This window comes from Choloepus didactylus, chromosome 6 (genome assembly GCF_015220235.1).
Source record: "Choloepus didactylus isolate mChoDid1 chromosome 6, mChoDid1.pri, whole genome shotgun sequence".
In the NCBI taxonomy this organism is placed as follows: domain Eukaryota; kingdom Metazoa; phylum Chordata; class Mammalia; order Pilosa; family Megalonychidae; genus Choloepus; species Choloepus didactylus.
The window spans coordinates 3,889,925-3,911,175 of record NC_051312.1 but is presented as its reverse complement, the minus strand read 5'-3'; the positions used below and the strand labels follow the sequence as shown (position 1 = coordinate 3,911,175).

The 21,251-nt window shown below is 39.3% G+C and overlaps 1 long non-coding RNA gene across 1 annotated transcript in view; it reads right to left on the bottom strand.

The window, feature by feature from the left end:
- Positions 1–594: 594 nt before the first annotated feature.
- LOC119536452 overlaps positions 595–21,251 on the bottom strand; it is a 55,917-nt gene continuing 35,260 nt past the window's right edge. The window contains exon 4 of the long non-coding RNA XR_005217396.1: positions 595–1,046. This is a non-coding gene — a long non-coding RNA (uncharacterized LOC119536452). The remainder of the gene's footprint in view (positions 1,047–21,251) is intronic.

The following is a 21,251-nucleotide window of genomic DNA, read 5'->3' as shown; positions in this document are numbered from 1 at the left end:
AAGCCATGATCATTTTTTATAATATTTTTTGTTGAATACAACATACATACATAGAAGTGATAACTTTCCACGTGCAATTTAACAGGTAGTTAGAGAGCAAAGTTCAAAGAATATTATAGGTTATAGTTCCACAGTTTGTTATTTCCTTATTATGAAATATTATATACAAAAAAGTAATATCTTTGAAAGTATGATTTAACAAGTAGATATAGAGGAAATTTCCAAATTTGTTATGAGTTATATTACCATAGTTCCAGTTATTTTCTTATTGTGAAATACAACATACATACAAAAAGAATTGCTTTCAAATTACAATTTATCAAGTAGCTATAGAACAAATTTCAAAGGATGCTATGGGTTACACTTACACCATTTCAATTCTTTCCTTCTAGCTTTTCTAATACCCTAGCATCTAAGAAGAAGAAAATTATATAGAGATTCAGTATTTATCATCCTTTGTTAAATTCCTTCTTGTCTGTTGCTACCCCTTCCTCTAGTTTAATCACTTTTCCGATCTTCAGGATGGCTAGGCAGTGACCACCCTAACCTGTTCATGTTGAAAAGGGGTGTCAACTTTATGAGCAAAGGGCACACGTCTAGCTTATGTTCTTGAAGAGGCTATTACCTCTGGGTTTGGGGACTTAGCTGGCATAGGCGCACTCTAAAGGATTTAAGTTTCTAAAGAATGAACTTAGTGAGTGAAGCTTATATAGAGTCTAAGATAGGGATCTAGTACTCTTTGAGGTTTTCAGGACTACTGTTGACTTGGGCTTAACATATTGTGGTCATTTGGCATATCTATGTGAAATTTGCCTAGGAGTAACCTCCAGGACAGTCTCTCCACTATTTGAATTCTCTTAGCCACTAAAATCTTATTTTCTTGACTTTCTTTTCCCCCTTTTGGCCAAAAAGGCATTCTTAATCCCTCGATGGCAGTGTCAGACTCATTTCCGGAATCCATGTCCCACATCATCAGGAAGGCTCATTAATCTTGGAGGTCCGGTCCCACGTTGGGGGATGGTGGTGAATTCATTTGCAGAGTTAGGCTTAGAGAGAGAAAGTCCACATGTGAGCAAAAAAAGAGGTTTTCTGGAGGTGACTTCTAGGCATAATTATAGGTGGGCTTATCCTCCCCTTTACAACCATAAGTTTCATCTGAGAAAGCCTCAATATTGAGGGCTAGACTTATAAAGCAGGGGGTCCCTAAGTTCACATAACATATGTTATATCCACAATAATCCATCCATATCTCACATTATCATCACTTAGGTGTACAGTTCTCCTCCCTGAGTATTTTAAACAATTCTCATGACCAGAAACATCTTGTCGCTCTTGTCAGCCCTTAATTATTTGTCCCTACTATTTATGTAATACTAGTATGGTATTCCTATTAATTATAGTCCCTAGTATGCAATAGGTAGTGTTTTTCCATATACCCTTCTGTTGTCAACTCTCTGTGCTAGGGTCATACCTTAGAAGTATATCATGCAAATACCTATCTATATTTGTGGTACTGATCTGTGGGAAACATGCCTTTAAAGAACCTTTCAATCCTATTCACCTTCAATATGGCTCTGATACTTATAATCCTATTAACAAACATTTGTCACCTCTGTTCATTACCATAGCTTTGAATTCACCATCATTAACATATATGAACATATTAAATTATCATCTCCCCCCAGTAGCTACTGTCTATCACTAGATCCTCAATATTCTATTTTATAAGACATTGATTTTACATTGTTCAGAGTTCACAGAAGTGGTAACATACAATATCTCTCCTTTTGTGTCTGACTTATTTCACTAAGAATTACATCTTCAAGGTTTATCCATGTGTCCATATGTTTCAGGACCTTGTTGCTTCTTACTGCTGCATGGAATTCCATTGTATGTATAAAACACATTTTGTTTATCCATTCGTCTGTTGAAGGACAATTGGATTGTTTCCATCTCTTGGCAATTGTGAACAATGCTGCTATGAACGTCAGTGTACAAATGCCTGTTCGTGTCACTGCTTTCAAATCTTCTGGGTATGTACTGAGAAGTAGAATTGCCAGATCATAGGGTAATATCTAGTTTTCTGAGAAATTGCCAAACTGTATCCCAGAGTGGCTATACCATTGTACAGTCCCACCAGCAATGAGTAAGAATTCCAAGTTCTCCACATCCTCTCAAGCATTTGTAGTTTCCTATTTGTTTGATGGCAGCCATTCTTATTGGTGTGAGATGATATCTCATTGTGGTCTTGATTTGCATCTCCCTAATAGCTAGTGAAGATGAACATATTTTCATGTGTTTTTTTAGCAATTTTTATTTCCTCTTCAGAGAAATGTCTTTTCACATCTTTTGCCAATTTTATAATTGGTCTATTTGTACTACTGTCATTGAGTTCAGGATTTCTTTATATATGCAAGTTGTCAGTCTCTATCAGATACATGGTTCCATATATTTTCTCCCGTTGCATTGATTACCTCTTCACCTTTTGACAAATTCCTTTGAGGTCCAGAAGCTTTTGATTTTGAGGATTTCCCATTTATCTAGTTTTTTTCTTTCATTGCTTGTGCTTTGGGTTTAAGGTCTAAGAAGTGACCTCCCAATATTTGGTCTGGAAGATGTTTCCTTACATTCTCTTCTAGGAGTTTTATGGTACTGCCTCATATATTGAGGTCTTTGTTACACTTTGAGTTAATTTTTGTATAGAGTGTGAGGTAGAGACTTCTTGCATTCTTTGTCTTAGGGCTATCCAGTTCTCTCAGCCCCATTTTTCAAAGAGACTGTTGTGTCCCAGTTCAGTGGATTTGGCAGCCTTATCAAAAATCAGTCGACTGTATATCTGGTAATCTATTTCCAAACTCTCAATGCAATTCCATGGATCAACATGTTTATCTTTATGCCAATACCATGCTGTTTTGGCCACCGTGGCTGCATTGCAGGCTTCAGTGTCTGCAAGTGTAAGTCTTCTCACTTCATTCTTCTATTTTAGGATGTTGTTGGAAATTTGAGGCCGCTTTTCCTTCCAAATAAATTTGATAACAAGCTTTTCCAAGTCTGCAAAGTAGATTGTTGGAATTTTGATTGGAATTGCATTGAATTTGTAGATAAGTTTAGGTAGAATGTTTAGTCTTCCTGTCCATGAACATGGAATATTTTCCCACCTATTTAGCAGTATTTTATAATTTTCTATGTAGAAGTCTTTTACATCCTTGGTTAAGTTTATTCCTAGGTACTTGATTTTTTCAGTTGCTATTGTGAATGTAATTTTTTTATTACCTCTTCATTTAGGTCATTACTAGTGTATAGGATATTACTATGTGCATTAATCTTATATCCCACCACTCTGCTGAATTTATTAATTCAAGTAGCTTTGTGGTCAAATTCTTAGGATTTTTCAAATATAAGATCATATCATTGGCAAATAGTGTCAGTTTTACATCCTCCTTTCCAATTTGGATACCTTTTATATTTTTGTCTTGGCAAATTGCTCTGGCTAGAACTTCTAGCACAATGTTGAATAATAGAGGTGACAGTGGGCATCCTTGTCTTGTTCCTGATCTTGCAGGAAGGCTTCCAGCCTCTTACCATTGAGTACTATGCTGGCTGTGTGCGGGATACTGATTACGTGCTTCAACCTGGCGGGCCTGGGCCGGGGGACCGGATCCACCCCTGGGGAGGGTAGTGGGTACGGGTGACAGCGCCCTCCACAGCCCCCCGGGCCTGAGAAGGTGAGGCCGGAGGCAGGCCCCAATTCCTCACCCAAAACCAACCGTTGGAGGAAGCTTGCCGGGTAAGACCGCCTCCCTCGTCTAACCACTCAACCCCTCCGTTACAATGCAACGTCCCCTACTGCCAGTGCGCATGCACCAATCATTGTGCAACACCCAACAACCAACCTCCGCGCCCTCTCAGAACCAATCCAAGCCTTTAACCTCTACAGCTACCCCGCCCTCTAGACCGCCCGTTATAAGCTTGTACTCTCCCCTAATAAACTCTCTTGGTTTCTTCACCCTAAAAAGAAACGTGTCCCGCCTGTTCCTTTCTCGCCGCCCTCCATACTTTGCACGCCTCCGCCGGGGACCTGGCCAAGTCCCCCGCCTCGCCCTCGCCTCTGGGAAAGAGCCCCCGCCGCCGGTACCCTCCGAGCAATCCTGAGAGCCTAGGATTTAGCGACCGGCCGCCACCCCCCCCCAGACGAATCAATTGCGACTGCAGCTGTGGATTTTTCATACATGCCCTTTATCACATTGGGGAAGGTTCCTTCAATTCTTACCTTTTGAAGTGTTTTTATCAAAAAGGGATGTTGAATTTTGTCAAATGCTTTTTCAGTGTTGATTGAGATGATCATTTGATTTTTCCCTTTTGATTTATTAATGTGTTGAATTATATTAATTGATTTCTTATGTTAAACCACCTTGCATGCCAAGAACAAACCCCACTTGGTCATGGTATATAATTCTTTTAATGTGCCTTTGGACTCTATTTGCAAGTATTTTGTTTAGGATCTTTGCATCTCTATTCGTTAGGGAGACTGGCCTATAGTTTTCCTTTTTTTGCAGGGTTTTTATCTGTTTTTGGTATCAGAGTGATATTAGCTTCATAAAATGAGTTAGTGTTCATTTTTATTCAATTTTTTGAAAGAAGCTGAGCAGGAATGGTGTCAATTCTTTTTGGAAAGTTTGGTAAAATTCCCATGTGAAGCCATCTGGCCCTGGGCTTTTATCTGTAGGTAGATTTTGGATGACTGATTGGGTCTCTTTGCTTGTGATTGGTTTGTTGAGGTCTTCTATTTCTTCTTGCATCAGTCTGGGTTGTTCATGTGTTTCCAGGAAATGTCCATTTCCTCTAAATTGTCTAGCTTGTTGGCATACAGTTGTTCATACTATCCTCTCATAATTTTTTTTATTTATTCAGGATCTGTAGTAATTATCCCCTTCTCATTTCTAATTCTCTTTATTTGGGTCTTCTCTCTTTTTGACTTTGTCAGTCTAGCTAAGGGTCTATAAATCTTTTTGATCTTCTCAAAGAAGGAACGTTTAGTTTCATTTTTCTCTCTATTGTTTTTTTGTTCTCCAGCTCACTTATTTCTGCTTTAATCTTTGTTATTTCTTTTCATCTTCTTGCTTTAGGGTTAGTTGGCTGATCATTCTCTAGCTTCTTCAGTTGTTCAGTTAGGTCTTCAGTTTTAGCTCTTTCTTGCTTTTTGATATATTCATGTAGAGCTATAAATTTCCCTCTCAGCACTGCCTTCACTGCATCCCACAAGTTTTGATAGGTTTTGTTCTCATTTTCATTCATCTCTCTATATTTACTAATTTCTCTTTCGACTCCTTCTTTGACCCACTGGATTTTTAGGAGGGTATCTTTTAACCTCCATATATTTGTGAAAGGTTGGGTTCTTTGGTGGTTATTGACTTCTAGTTGCATTACATTGTGGTCAGAGAATATGCTTTGAATAATTTCCATTTTTTTAAATTTATTAATACCTGTTTTGTGCCCTAGCATATAACCAATCCTGGAAAATGTTCCATGGACACTAGAGAAGAATGGTACTGGTACTTTGGGATATAATGATCTATATATGTCTGTTAAGTCTAATTCATTTATCATATTGTTTAGGTTCTCAATTTCCTTATTTATCCTCTGTCTAGCTATTCTATCTAAAGAGACTTCTGTATTGATGTCTCCCGCTATTATTGTAGTCCTGTCTATTTCTCCCTTCAGTTTAGCAAATGTTTGTCTCATGTATTTTGAAGTTCCTTTATTGGGTTCATAAACATTTATAATTGTTATTTCTTCTTTTTGAATTACCACTTTTTAAAAAAATAGAATGTCCTTCTTTGTCTGTTATGACATGTTTGCATTTAAACTCTATTTGGTCCACCACTGGTGGACCAGCTTTCTTTTGATTGCCGTTTGCATTAAACATTTTTTCCAACCTTTTGCTTTCATCTCTTTGTGTCACAGAGTCTAAGACGAGTCTCTTGTAAACAGCATATCGATGAGTTATATTTTTAAATCCATTCTACCAGTCTGTATCTTTTAATTGGAGAGTTTAATCCATTCACATTCAAAATTACTACTGTGAAGGTAGTTCTTGATCTAGCCATTTTATCCTTTGGTGTTAAATTGTTAGATCTAGTTTTTTTTCCTCTTTAAGTTACCCTTACTAATAACACTTCAATTCTGTGCTCTTCTCCAGACCTCTCTCCTTTCTTTTTTTCTCAGCTGGTAGAGCTTCCTTTTGTATTTCTTTCAGGGCAGGTCTCTTGTTAACAAATTCTAGCAGCATTTCTTTGTGAAAATTATAAACTCTCCCCCAATTTTGAAGGAGAGCTTTGCTGGATAAAGAATTCTTTGCTGGCAATTTTTCTCTTTCAGAATCTTAAATATGTCTTACCACTGCCTTCTTGACTCCATGGTGCCCACTGAGTAGTAAGTTCTTAGTCTTATGTAGTTTCCCTTGCTGCTCTCAGAAGTTGTTCCTTCTCTTTAGCATTTGATAATTTAATCAGTGTGTCTCAGAGTAGGTTTATCTGGATTTATTCTATTTGGCATTCATTCAGCATCTTTGATTTGCATATTTATATCATTTAGAAGGTTTGGGAAGTTTTTCTCAACTATGTCTTGAAACACTCTTCCTAGTCCTTTACCCTTCTCTTCTTCTTCTGGGACACCAATGATTCTTATATTTGTTTGCTTCATGCTGTCCATCATTTCTCTGAGATCCATTTCAAATTTTTCAGTTTTTTCCCATTTGTTCTTTTGTGTGCTCGCATTCAATTAATCTGTCCTCAAAGTTCACTTATCCTTTCTTCTGCCTCTTCAAATCTGCTATTGTGTCTCTAGTATATTTTTAATTTGAGCCACAGTGTCTTTTATTTCTATAAGGCTGCTATTTTTAAATTTACTCTTTCAAATTCTTCATGGTGTTGTAGAGTCTTCCTGATTTCCTTTATGTCTTTAGCCATCTCATTGAAGTTGTTTTAGAGATTTATTTGTACTTCTTTAATTGATTGCTCCAAATTTTTTGTCTCTTTTGGCTTTTTAATTTGTTCATTTGGCTTGTCCATATCTTCTAGATCCTTCAAGTGCTTTGTAATTTTCTGTTGTCTTCAGGGCATTTGCTTGTCTTGATAGGGTTATTTCGGAAGTACAGAAATCTTTGAACATTTATATATAATTTGGTTTGCTGGTGTGCAGTTTTCCAATCCTACCATCATGTGGCACTTTGAGGTACAGCTTGCTGGAATGCAGTTTCTGCAATCTACCAGCAGGTGGAGCTCTCAAGTAGGTTTTCCCCAAACTTCTCCTCTGTGGTGGACAGGGTCTAAACTGGGTGGGGAACCAAGCAGTGCACCCATTGTCTCTGTGCACTGGAAAATGCCTGTCCTGGGGCTGTGTCATGGGCCCTGAGCAGGTAGGCAGGAAGTCCAATCAAGGGCCCCCTTCAGATGGAACATGGGCCCTACCTGCCTGCCCCCTGACTTCTGTGTGCCTGCAAGTCTCTGCAGTGTGGGAGGGGCTCTTGATCACTGGTATGGTGCCTCCCCCTTTCCCGCTTCTCACCATTGTACCCCCTGGACTTCCATGGGGAGAGTCCAAATGCTGCCTGCTGGGTTCGCTCATGGGAGCTCCCTGCTGTCTTGACTGGAGGATCATCCCCCAGGTGCATGGGAATGGGGAGCTGCTGCTCACTCCCTTGCTTGGTGGTGGTTTGCTCCTGCCAGCTGGGAGTCTGTCCAACAGGAACATACTCACCATGTCCCTCCAAGTGCTGTCTCTCCTCTGTTTTTGTCAGTGTCCCCTTCATGTACTGTGGGGGACACTCAATGGCCAGTCACAACCTGAAACTGCAGTCTCTGGTGTCCTCTGGCCCCTTTCTGGTTACTTTCATGGAGGAGAAGCCTGTTCCTCCTTAGCTATTCTGCCATCTTCCCACAAGTCTGCTGAGCCATGATCATTTAATCCAATCTTGTTAGGTGGAAACTTTTGATTGAATGTTCCCATGGAGATGTGACTCACCCAACTGTGGGTGAAACCTTTGATTATATTATTTCCATGGAGGTGTGTCCCTGCCTATTCAGTGTGGGTCTTCATTAGTTCACTGATGTACTTAAGAGAAGTTAAGAGCTGATACAGAAGCTGATGCTGAGAGATGCCTGGAGATGCCAACAGGAGGACGTCTGGAGGTGCTAAGCTAAATGATGAAGCCCAGAGACTTCACCTGAGAGAGAGGACCTAAGAGAAGATGTGCAGACAGTTAGAGAGAAATGCCCTGGAGAAAAGAAGCAAGGATGTATAGGAGCTGAGAGAGAGAAAGCCATTTTGAAACACCTGGGAGCAAATCACCAGCCAACGCCAGCCACATACCTGCCCAGCTGACAGAGGTGTTCCGGATGCCATTTACTGTTCTTCAGTGAGGGTATCCTCTTGTGATGCCTTAATTTGGACATTTTCTTGGCATTCAGACTGTAAACTTTGTAACCTAATAAATCCCCTGTTCTAGTTTGCTAATGCTGCCGGAATGCAAAACACCAGAAATGGACTGGCTTTTATAAAGGGGATTTATTTGGTTACACAATTAAAGTCTTAAGGCCATAAAGTGTCCAAGGTAACACATTAGCAATCGGGTACTTTCACTGGAGGATGGCCAATGGTGTCCGGAAAACCTCTGTTAGCTGGGAAGGCACGTGGCTGGCGTCTGCTCCAAAGTTCTGGTTTCAAAATGGCTTTCGCCCTGGACGTTCCTCTTAGGCTGCAGTTCCTCAAAAATGTCACTCTTAGTTGCACTTGGGATATTTGTCCTATCTCAGCTTCTCTGGAGCAAGAGTCTGCTTTCAACAGCCGTCTTCAAACTGTCTCTCATCTGCAGCTCCTGTGCCTTCTTCAAAGCATCCCTCTTGGCTGTAGCAGCTTGCTCCTTCTGTCTGATCTTATATAGTGCACCAGTAGTTTAATTCAGACCCACACAATGGGTGGGCCAACACCTCCATGGAAATTATCCAATCAGAGTCATCACCCACAGTTCAGTGGGGCGCATCTCCATGGAAACACTCAAAGAATTACAATCTAATTAACACTAATAGGTCTGCTCACACAAGATTACATCAAAGATAATGGCATTTGGGGGGACACAATACATTCAAACTGGCACATCTCCCTTATAAAAACCCATCCATTTCTGGTATTTTGCATAACAGCAGCATTGGCAAACCAGAACAATAAGGAAGATCAGATCTTTTCTTTTTTTTTCTTTTTCTTAAGACAATTGTAAGAAGTTGTTTAATTCAATTGAACATAGCAGACATTCTGCACTGGAGAATGCATTGTTTTACATCAAAACAGGGGTCTTATGACCAATGAAAATAATTGGGACTGATCAAAAAGCTTGGCAGAGGACAAAAAGACAAGTTACTTTGACCAAGAATTTCAACCCAGCAGCACTGGCAAAAGACTCTGTTGTTTGTCTAAGACAATGAAATTGTCTATGGGGCACATAGAGCCTTGTTGCTGAACACCCAAGAGAACATATGCAGGCTTTCTTTGTTCAGAAGATAAAGATCAGAAATTCAGAGACTAATAATTATACTGAGTTATATCCCTCTGAGAAGCCAGCTTCCCATGTGCAAGGAAAACAAAGGCCACAGAAGAACATAATGAGAACCTGTGAGGTAGGTTCAGGGACATGACAATAACAGAGCACCTGGAGCTCCAGTGAGCACCTGTGCCTTAAAGCTGATACGGGGGAAGACACGATAGGCAGGCTGGAGTGGTCACCTTCCATCCTGTTCATATCCTTTCATATATACATGGAAAACTACAAAACATTGCCAACGAAATCAAAGATAACCTAAATAAAGAAAAGGGCATCTCTATGGATTGGAAAACTAAATAATGTTAAGATGTCAATTCCACTCAATGTAATTTAGAGATTCAATGTAATCCCAATCAGAATTCCAACAGCCAGCACCTGCCCTTGCACTCAGGGCCTCCTGGAACAATGCCATCCCAGTCTGGCACTCCACCCCTCGCCTGCTGTTTCCCATCCTCCTCACAGCACCTGCCAGTGGGCTTCCCCTTGGTCTCTTAGGAATATTGAGCAGTCTTTGTTGCATTTCCTGACCTCCTCTGCAGAAGCCAAGGTTTGTACCTGAGTCTGGCTTCAGCCTTGGCCAGCAGAGCCCCAGGCTGGGTCAGGAGCCACAATGTCTCAGGCTGTGCAGACAAATGACACTCAGCTCTTAAGCAAAATTGTGAATTTTATTCCTCCAGAATCTTTGTATATTTTTATTTTTCTATAAAAACTATAGTATATTCATGAATGCCAAGGCTCAAATTTACTATGCTTAAAAACAATTCTCGTAGCATTAATAATTTCATGGTATCTTCTTTGCAGAAATGGAAAAGCCAATCATCAAATTCATATAGAAAGATAAAGGGGCCTGGATAGCCAACACCATCTTGAGAAGGAAAAACAACATTGGGTGACTCAAAATTCCTGATTTTAAAAATTATCACAAAGCTACAGTAATCAAAACAGCATAATACTGGCACAAGGACAGACACATAGACCAATGGAATCAAATTTAGAGTGCAGAAATAAGCCCTCATACATATGTCCATTTGCTTTTTGAAATGAGTCCCAAATTCATTCAATGGAGAAAGAAAAGTCTCTTCAACATATGGTGTTATAAAGCTGGATATCCATATGCAAAAGAATGAAACTATATACACAATAAAAAATTAACCTAAAAGGGACAAAAAACTAAACATAGGAGCCCAAAGTATAAAACTCCTGGAAGAAAACCTAGGGAAGCTTGGAAAACCTAAGACCTTGAATTAGGCAATGGTTTCTTAGACTTTACACCAAAAGCATAAGTAACCAAAGAAAATACAGAAAATGGGACTTCATCAAAATTAAAATCTTTATGGGTATTGAATGACTTTACCAAGTGAGTAAAAAGTCAACCTAGTAAGAATGGGAAAACGTATTTGGAAATTGTGTCTCTAGTAAAGACTTTAATATACAGAATCTATAAAATCTCTTACAACTCAACAACAAAATAGACAAACAACCCAATCAAAAATAAGGTACTCAAATAGCCAATAAGCATAGGAAAAGATGCTCAACCATATTAACCATTACAGAAACATACATCAAAATCACAATGAGATACTACTTGACACACAGCAGAATGGCTGTTATTAAAAATGGGGAAGAAGAGGAACTCTAATACATTGTTGGTGTGGAAAAACGTTCAGCAGTTCCTCAGAAAATTATGTATAGAATTGCCATATGACCTGGCAATCCCTTTGTTAGGTATATGCCTCATAATTCAAAGCAAGGACACAAATATATGCACACCAATGTTCATAGCAGCATTATTCACAATTGCCAAAAGATGGAATGAATTCTGTACCCCAGCTGGACATGATCTTGGTTTTGGCCTGCATTCTGGTAGGTGTAGACCCCTTGTTCTTTCTCCATCTGACATTCACTCTGCTTATAAAGGACTCCAGTTATTGGAATAATGCTCAATCCCTTCCAGTTTGTCTATACCTTAACTGAAGTAACATCTAGAGGATATCTTATATACAATGTGTCCACTGTCCCCAGAATGTTCACCAAAACCCAGAGCAATTCCAAACCAGGGTACTCAATTCAATCTACCACAATCAGTAATAAAAAACAAAAGCCTCCCCACAAAGAAAAGACTAGAAGCAGTCCGCTTCATTGGTGGATTTACCTAACATTCCAAGAAGAATTAACCACAATCCTGCTCAAACTATAAAAAAAATTGACGATGAGGGAAAATTCCAGAATTCATTCTATGAGGAAAGCTTCACCTTAATATTAAAGCCAGATAAAGATATCACAATGATAGAAAATGACAGAACAATATCCTGTATGACTATAGATGCAAAATTCCTTAAAAAATCCAATAGCACATTAAAAGAATTATGTATATCACTCTACTAAAAGAAATAGAAAGGGACCTAAAAAGATGGAGAAATATTCCATGTTCATGGATAGGAAGGCTAAATGTCATTAAGATGTCAATTCTACCCAAACTCATCTACAGATTCAATGCAATCCCTATCAAAATTCCAACAACCTACTTCACAGACTTGGAAAAGCTATTTATCAAATTTATCTGGAGAGGGAAGATGACTCAAACTGCTAAAACCATTCTAAAAAAAGAAAAACAAAATGGGAGGACTTACACTCCCTGACTTTGAAGTTATTATAAAGCCACAGTAGTCAAAATAGCATGGTACTGGCACAAAGATGGAATCAAATTGAGAATTAGGAGATAAACCCCAGATCTACTGTCAATTGATCTTTGTTAAGGCCCCCAAAGCCATTGAACTGGGACATGACAGTCTTTTCAACAAAAGGTGCTTGGAGAGCTGGATATCCATATACAAAAGAATGAAAGAGGATCCCTACCTCACACTCTACACAAAAATTAACCAAAAAAGAATTAAAGACCTCAACATAAGAGACAGTATAAAACTCCTAGAAGATAATGTAGGGAAATATCTTCAGGACCTTGTATTAGGAGGTCACTTCCTAGAACTTACAGCCAAAGCACAAGCAACAAAGGAAAGAATAGATAAATTGGAACTCCTCAAACTTAAAAGCTTCTGTACCTCAATGGAATTTGTAAAAAAGGTGAAAAGGCAGCCAAATCTATGGGAAAATATATTTGAAAACCATGTATCTGAAAAAAGACTGATATCTTTTGCATATATAAAGAAAAATCCTATAACTCAACAATAGTACAGACAGCCTAATTGTAAAATGGGCAAAAGATATGAAAAGACAGTTCTCTGAAGAGGAAATACAAATGGCAAAAAACACTTGAAAAAATGTTCAGCTTCACTAGCTATTAGGCAGATGTAAATTAAGACCACAATGAGATACCATCTCACTCCAATTAGAATGGCTGCCATTAAACAAACAGGCAACTACAAATGCTGGAGGGGATGTGGAGAAACTGGAACTCTTATTCATTGTTGGTGGACTGTACAGCCACTCTGCAAGACAGTCTGGCATTTCCTTAGAAAACTAGATATAGAGTTACCCTTCAATCCAGCAATCACACTTCTTGGTATATACTCAGAAGATCTGAAAGCAATAACATGAACAGATATCAGCATGTCAATGTTCATAGCAGCAATATTCACAATTGCCAAGAGATGGAAACAACCCAAATGTCCTTCAACAGATGAGTAGATAAATAAAATGTGGTATATACACACGATGGACTACTACGCGGCAGTAAGAAGGAACGATGTCATGAAACATGTGACAACATGGATGAACCTTGAAGATATAATGCTGAGCGAAATAAGCCAGGCACAAAAAGAGAAATACTGTATGTTACCACTAATGTGAACACTGAAAAATGTAAAATAAATGGTTTATAATGTAGAACGTAGGGGATCTAGCGATAGACAGCAAATTAGTGAAGGGGAAATGATAATCTAATAAGAACAGATAAGTTACTGTGGGTAAATTCAATGTTCTGGGAATGCTCAGGAATGACTATGGTTTGTTAATTTCTGGGGGGTATGGTAGGAACAAGTTCACAGAAATGTAGTTACTTTAGGTTATCTGTTTTTCTTATTCCTTTGCTGGGTTATAGTCTGTTTATTTTCTTGGGGTAGAATAGGAACATGTTGGAAGTAATTCTAGGATATTTGTTATTCTAGGATATTTGTTTTTTCTTATTCCTTTGTTTTGGTTTTGTTTGAAAAAATTAACTTTTTAATTTTTTGAGAAAGTTAATTTAAAAAAAGAAACAATTAAAAAATATGCCAAACTCCCCTGAGGAGCTGAGGGGAAAATGCAGAGGTGTTGGGCTTCCTCACATGGATGGTTGCTGATGTTCTCACAAACATTGAGGACTGGTGGGTTGATATGCTGAACCCTTTATCACGGGACTTGCCTTTAAGAAGCCTGTTACTGCAAAGGAGAAGCTAGGCCTGCTTATAATTGTACCTGAGAGTCTTCCCCTGAATCCCTCTTTGTTGCTCAGATGTGGCCCTCTCTCACTAACTAAGCCATCTCGGCAGGTGATCTCACTGCCCTCCCCCCTACATGGGACCTAACTCCCAGGGGTGTAAATCTCCCTGGCAACATGGGATATGACTCCTGGGGATGAATCTGGACCCAGCATCATGGGATTGAGAACATCTTCTTGACCAAAAGTGGGCACGAAATGAAATGAAATAAATCTTCAGTGACTGAGAGAATTCAAATGGAGTCGAGAGGTCACTCTGGTGGATATGGTTATCCACATGTGACAGAAATTGATTAATAGGAGGGAACATACCTGATAGAGGAGAGTGGGTAGGAATCAGTGGAAATGACTCCACACTTTACTGTCTACAATATGGACAACCATCACTAAGCAGCACTTCATGACATCTCGAGACTTTAATTAATAATGGGAAATTGGATATAATATTCACATCTGAATTGATTTAGGTGTGGGAACCTTATTGACGTTCTACCTAAAATGGATCTATGATAACTGCTAATATTTATAATCAGTGCAATAAATCAAGAGAAATATATTTAATAAGCTCACAGATCCAGCATGGACCACTGAGAGTTCTGGATGGCTCTGCAAGTTACTTTCAATTCTTTCCAGAGGTTTATCAGAGACTGGCCCAGAAATGATGGTTAGTTCCATGGAAGAACTAAAAGTACAGGCTATTAGCCACTAAGGCAGAGGAGGCTCACTTTTCCTTACTCAGGGTGCCTGCATTGTTACGTAGTTGAATAAGTGTCCATGACACACTGCGTTACCCTATAAAGATGTAAAGCATCATGAAACAGAGTCCTCCACAGTAAATGCACCAGGGTATGGGCAGCTTGAGATAAATACATTTTTCTGTAGGAAAAGTAGAGTTAAAGGGAGCACACTGTCAATTCTCTACTTAAAAGCTTTTTTTTTGGGGGGGGGGGGGAGCATTGGTGTTCTTATTTACATACAGTGACACACAAAAACCTAAATACCTTTCCTTCCTGCTTGCCATTTCGTTTACTTTGGGAGTCTGTATGTCCCAAGGTCCTTTAAGGAGTTAATGCCAAACCTTGAGGTGACCCCTGGGAGGTGAGCAGTTCACTGCAGAAGCTGCTGCAAATGTGTCAAGATACAAGGAGGGGAATACAGATAAAATGGCAGCATAGAGAGGAGTGGAAGCTAAGCAGTCCCCCTGGAACAACTACAAAAAAACAGAAACAACTAGTAAATAATCCAGAACAACTGCGGGGGGACAAACGAGACCATCCACTCATCATACACCAACCTGAATTGGGAGGAATGCCCGAGAACACAGCATAAAATCTGTAAGTAAAACCTGCAGATCCAAGTCGTGAGACCCCCTCCCCCATAGCCCGAGCTGCAGAGCTGCGTGGTGCCACAGAGAAGCTCTCTCCCAGCAAGCGAATACAGCTCAGCTGAGCTCCAGCTGGGGTTTTAAGTAGCGAGTGTGAACTGCTCACTACAGATACGCATCCCCAAAAAACAGAGGCTTTGGGTGACGACTGACCTTGGAGAGCCGGAGGGTCACCTTGGACTGGGTCTGAAGGGGACTATCTGTTTTTTTTCGGCTCAATGGAAAAAGCCCCAGTCATTGTCAGTTTCCAGGGCTGTGACTCTGGGAAGGGTGGAGACACCACAAGCAGAGAGTGAGACCACTGAAATGCTAATGACCTCCACCTGGGGGGTCTGTCTTCTCTAGGAGGAAAGGGGTGGGGCCCTTTCCATTCAGAACCAGACCCCAGAGCCTGGGGGAACTTGGCCACACCTCCTCACACCAGTCAAGAATTATAGGCTAACAGGCATCACCTGCTGGGCAGAAAAGCACAGTGACCTGAAGCATCCAAGGGTGGAGCAATTTTCTAAGACACACCCTCAGGGAAACCAGATACTGAATATTTCTTCCCTCTGGGACCTGAGCCTGTTCTGGTCTGGGAAAACCTGATTTGGATAACCAAGGAAACCATGCCTAGACAACAGAAAATTACAACCTACACTAAGAAAAGCAAAGTTATGACCCAGTCAAAGGAACAAACGTACACTTCAACTGAGATATAGGAATTTAAACAACTAATGCTAAATCAATTCAAAAAGTTTAGAGAAGATATTGCAAAAGAGATAGAGGCTGTAAAGGAAATACTGGGCATATATAAGGGCAGAAATCAAAAGTTCAAAAAAACAACTAGTAGAATCTATGGAAATGAAAGGCACAACACAAGAGATGAAAGACACAATGGAAACATACAACAGCAGATCTCAAGAGGCAGAAGAAAACACTCAGGAACTGGAGAACAAAACACCTGAAAGCCTACAAGCAAAGGAGCAGATGGAGAAAAGAATGAAAAAATATGAGCAACACCTCCGGGAACTCAAGGATGAAACAAAGTACAATAATGTACATATCATTGGTGTCCCAGAAGGAGAAGAGAAGGGAAAGCGGGCAGAAGCAATAATAGAGGAAATAATCAATGAAAATTTCCCATCTCTTATGAAAGAGATAAAATTACAGATCCAAGAAGCGCAGCGTACTCCAAACAGAAGAGATCTGAATAGGCCTACGCCAAGACACTTAATAATCAGATTATAAAACATCAAAGACAAAGAGAGAATCCTGAAAGCAGCAAGAGAAAAGCGATCCATTACATACAAAGGAAGCTTAATAAGACTATGTGCAGATCTCTCAGCAGAAACCATGGAGGCAAGAAGGAAGTGGTGTGATATATTTAAGACACTGAAAGAGAAAAACCGCCAACGAAGAATCCTATATCCAGCAAAGCTGTCCTTCAAATATGAGGGAGAGCTCAAAATATTTTCTGACAAACAGACAATGAGAGACTTTGTGAACAAGACACCTGTCCTACAGGAAATACTAAAGGGAGCACTATAGGGTGATAGAAGACAGGAGTGCGTGGTTTGGAACACAATTTTGGGAGATGGTAGCACAACAATGTAAGTACACTGAACAAAGGTAACTATGAATACGGTTGAGAGAGGAAGGTGGGGAGCATGTGAGACACCATAAGAAAGGAGGAAAGATAAAGACTGGGACTGTGTAACTTGGTGAAATCTAGAGTATTCAACAATTGTGATAAAATGTACAAATATGTTCTTTTACGAGGGAGAACAAGCAAATGTCAACCTTGCAAGGTGTTAAAAATGGGGAGGCATTGGGGGAGGGATGCAATCAGCATAAACTAGAGACTGTAACTAATAGAATCATTGTATTATCCTTCCTTTAATGTAACAAAGGTGATATACCAAGGTGAATGCAGATAAGAGGGGGGGATAGGGGAGGCATGTTAGACACTTGACATTGGTGGTATTGTCTGATTCTTTATTCTACTTTGATTTAAGGTTATTTTTCCTTTTTCTGCTTCCTAGTTGTCATTTTTTTTTTCCTCTTTCTTTTGCCTCTCTACCTTCTTTGACTCTCCCTTCTGCCTTGTGGAAGAAATGCAGATGCCCTTATGTAGATAGTGGTGAAGGTGGTGAACACATAAATGTATGACCATGCAGAGAACCATCGATTATTTACTTGGGATGGAATGTATGGTGAGTGAACAAAACCATAGTAAAAAAAAATGGGTTGATGACAAAACCTCGAGGGCAATATACTGAGTGAAATAAGCCAGACACATAAGGACAATTATTGCAGGGTCTCACTGATAGGAACTAATTATAATATGTGAACTCACAGACATGAAATATAAGGTACCAGGATATAGGACGAGGCTTAAGAATGGGGAGTGGTTGCTTAGTATGAGCAGAATGTTCAGTTAGGACGAACTTAAATGTTTGGAAATGAACAGGGCTGTTGGTAGCAAGATGTGAGAATAACTAACAGCGCCGAATGGTGTGTGAATGAGGTGGAAAGGGGAAGCTCAGAGTCATAGATGTCACCAGAAGGAAAGTTGGAGGTCAAAAGATGGAAATGCATAAAACTGAATCCTATGGTGGGCAATGTCCATGATCAGCTGTACAAATACTAGAAATCACTTCCATGAACCGGAACAAATGTATGACAATACAATTAGAAGTTAATAATAGAGGGGCATATAGGGAAGAACTATATACCTATTACAAACTATATACTACAGTTAGTAGTATTTCAACATTGTTTCATAAACAGTAACAAATGTACTATACCAATACTACGAGTCAACAATTGAGGGGGGTTGGTTAGGGATGGGGAGGATTAGAGTTTCCTTTTCTTTTTTTCTTTTTTCATCTTTCACTTTATTTCTTGTCTGGAGTAATGAAAAGTTTCTAAAAATTGAACAAAAATTAAGTGTGATGGATGCACAGCTGTATGAGGGTACCCAGGGACAAGTGATTGTACACTTTGGATCTTTGGATAATTGTATGGTATCTGTGCCGGTTTGAATGTATTATGTCCCTCAGAAAAAGCCATATTCTTTGATGCAATCTTGTGGGGCAGACATAATAGTGGAGATTAAGTTGGAACATTTGGATTAGGTTGTTTGCATGGAGATGCGCCCCACCCAACTGTAGATGATAACTGATGGGATATTTCCATGGAGGCGTGGCCCCACCCATTCAGGGTGGGCCTTGATCAGTGGAGCCATATAAATGAGCTGACTCAAAGAGAAGGAACTCAGTGCAGCTGTGAGTGACATTTTGAAGAGGAGCAAGCTTGCTAGAGAGGAACGTCCTGGGAGAAAGCCATTTTGAAACCAGAACTTTGGAGCAGACACCAGCCACGTGCCTTCCCAGCTAACAGAGGTTTTCCGGACACCATTGGCCATCCTCCAGTGAAGGTACCCAATTACTGATGTGTTACCTTGGACACTTTATGGCCTTAAGACTGTAACTGTGTAGCCAAATAAACCCCCTTTTTTATAAAAGCCAATCCATCTCTGGTGTTTTGCATTCTGTAGCATTAGCAAACTAGAACAGTATCTGAACAATCTCAATAAAAATGAATAAATAAATAAATAAATAAGTAAAATAAACCAGACACTGAAATGTAAAATGTAAAACAATAAAACTCTTATAAGGAAAAAAAAAAAAAGATACAAGGAGGGCACCAGAGGGTTTGCTTCTCTAGTGGGGTTGGTTGAGGTAAGAAATGGGATACTGTAAGTGTCTTCCTGTGGAACCTATGTGTGCAGCTGTCTAAACGAGTCCCAAATGTACCGAACAGTTTAGGTCTAAAGGCAATCCTTTATGTCAGGATTGTTTAAAGCAAGTTTCTCCCTATCCCAATGGTTGACCCAGAGGAACGGTCTTACTGAGAATTTTATTTTTAAAAACCTTCCTTTTCTACTCTAGCCTGATGCCACCATGACAGCTTTCTTTTTCTGAATTCCTAAAAAGTGTGATGGTTGTCGGTACGTCTTTGTTGCTGCATTGCGTTCTAATCCGTATTGTTCTTTTATTATTGTTTTCAACTGCTATTTAACCTAATGATATACTTTTAACTTTTCACTTATTTTCATGAGTTCTATTAACTAGACTGTAATCTCCTCAAGAGTCTTTAACTTGTTCCGTTCCTCCAGGGAACTTTCCCTATTGCCCCAATTCTAAGTTCTTTTCTCCTTGGCTGCCTGCAATATAAATTCAACACTGCACTACCTTTAAGATGGAGGACATATATTTTACTTCTTTGTAAAGTGCCTTGACAAAACAGGTGTCTAATCAACCTTTGTAAAAGAATTACTAGATCTTCCATGTTAAAAACTGGATACAGCTGACCGCCTGAGGTGAAGTCCTTATGATCTTCCTGTCAAGATTCCAGAAGGCCCACAGTCAGACCAGTGTATTTGAAGAATAAACCACATGAACAGGATGGTTCCCACCTCACGAATATCCCTAGTATTCCTAATCACTAGGATCCCTCTACCCATATCCTCCTTCTCCCATGCCATCCCTATGAGACACCCACCTCTATCCCTTAAAACAAAATATATTTCCATCTTCCCTTCAAAACTGTTATTTAATTAAAAGCCATAACCAACATTTAGAGCCTTTCAAAAAAAATCTAGCACTCCAGGCCCTGTTATCTTAATTGAAAACAAAGCTGATTTCATGCCCACCCTTTTCAGGTTTTCCCTGTTACTAGAAATCGAAAATACTAGAAGGTAACCTGAGAGGGCTGAGATGCCATCTTGGAGGAACTATTTTTCTCCCCTTTTAGAATTTTTTGTTGGTTTTATTTGGTGCCATCACCACTGCCCTGACCACAATCATTCCACCTGATCCTTTAACAGGATCAAAGAGGTGACCAGGGTAGCCCAAAGATTGGTAAAGTTTTTCTTTATAACTCAAAGTTTTCTGAACAGATTTGACTTAAGCAGAGCTGGATTACTGCAATTTACCTCAACTTTATCATTAGCTATTACAAGAAGAAATATTATTCCTTAAAGATTTTTGTTGGTTGCTTCAGTTTTTGTTTTCTCTTTATGACTTAGATTGGGCATCTTCTTTAAGGGTTGCTCCCTCACTCCTAGTATGAATGCTCTATAAATCTCTTCAAATTCTTCAATTAGGATCACCCCTAATGAAACCTAGAAAGTAGCAGAGCTTTCTCATTTTTTTAATGCTCCATAAAGCATCACTATTACATTATCACATATGTGTGCATACATTCAAATATATATATGTGTGTGTATATATATATGTATATATGTATTTGCTGTTTTTAAAAAGCAAAAATGTTCCCCTTATTCTTTTTTGTTTGATGTGGCACCCAGGTGTGTAGTGGAAAGAAATTTTAAAACACCACAAAAACTTCCCAAGGAAGATCACTAAAAAGAAAAATCCTCTCTTCCTCTCCATTTCCAAATAAAATAAAACAAAGAAACAAGAAAGACAAATACCCTGATAGAACGTCATTGATATAACTGATATAACTGATACAACTTCATTACTTCCAATATGTTCCTACCATACTACAAAAAAATTAACAAATCATAGTCATTGAACATTCCCATATCATTAAGTGTACACTCAATATCTTGTCTGTTCTTATTAGATTATCGTTCCCCTTTACTAACTGCTATCTATCTATAGGTCCACTATATTCTACAGAGTTCACTTTAGTGATAACACATAATGTCTCTCCTTTTGTGTCTGACTTATTTTCCTCAGCTTTATGCCCTCCATAAAGCCATGCTGTCCTATGCTTCACAACCCTGTTCCTTCCAACTGCTGCACAGTATTCCATCATAAGTA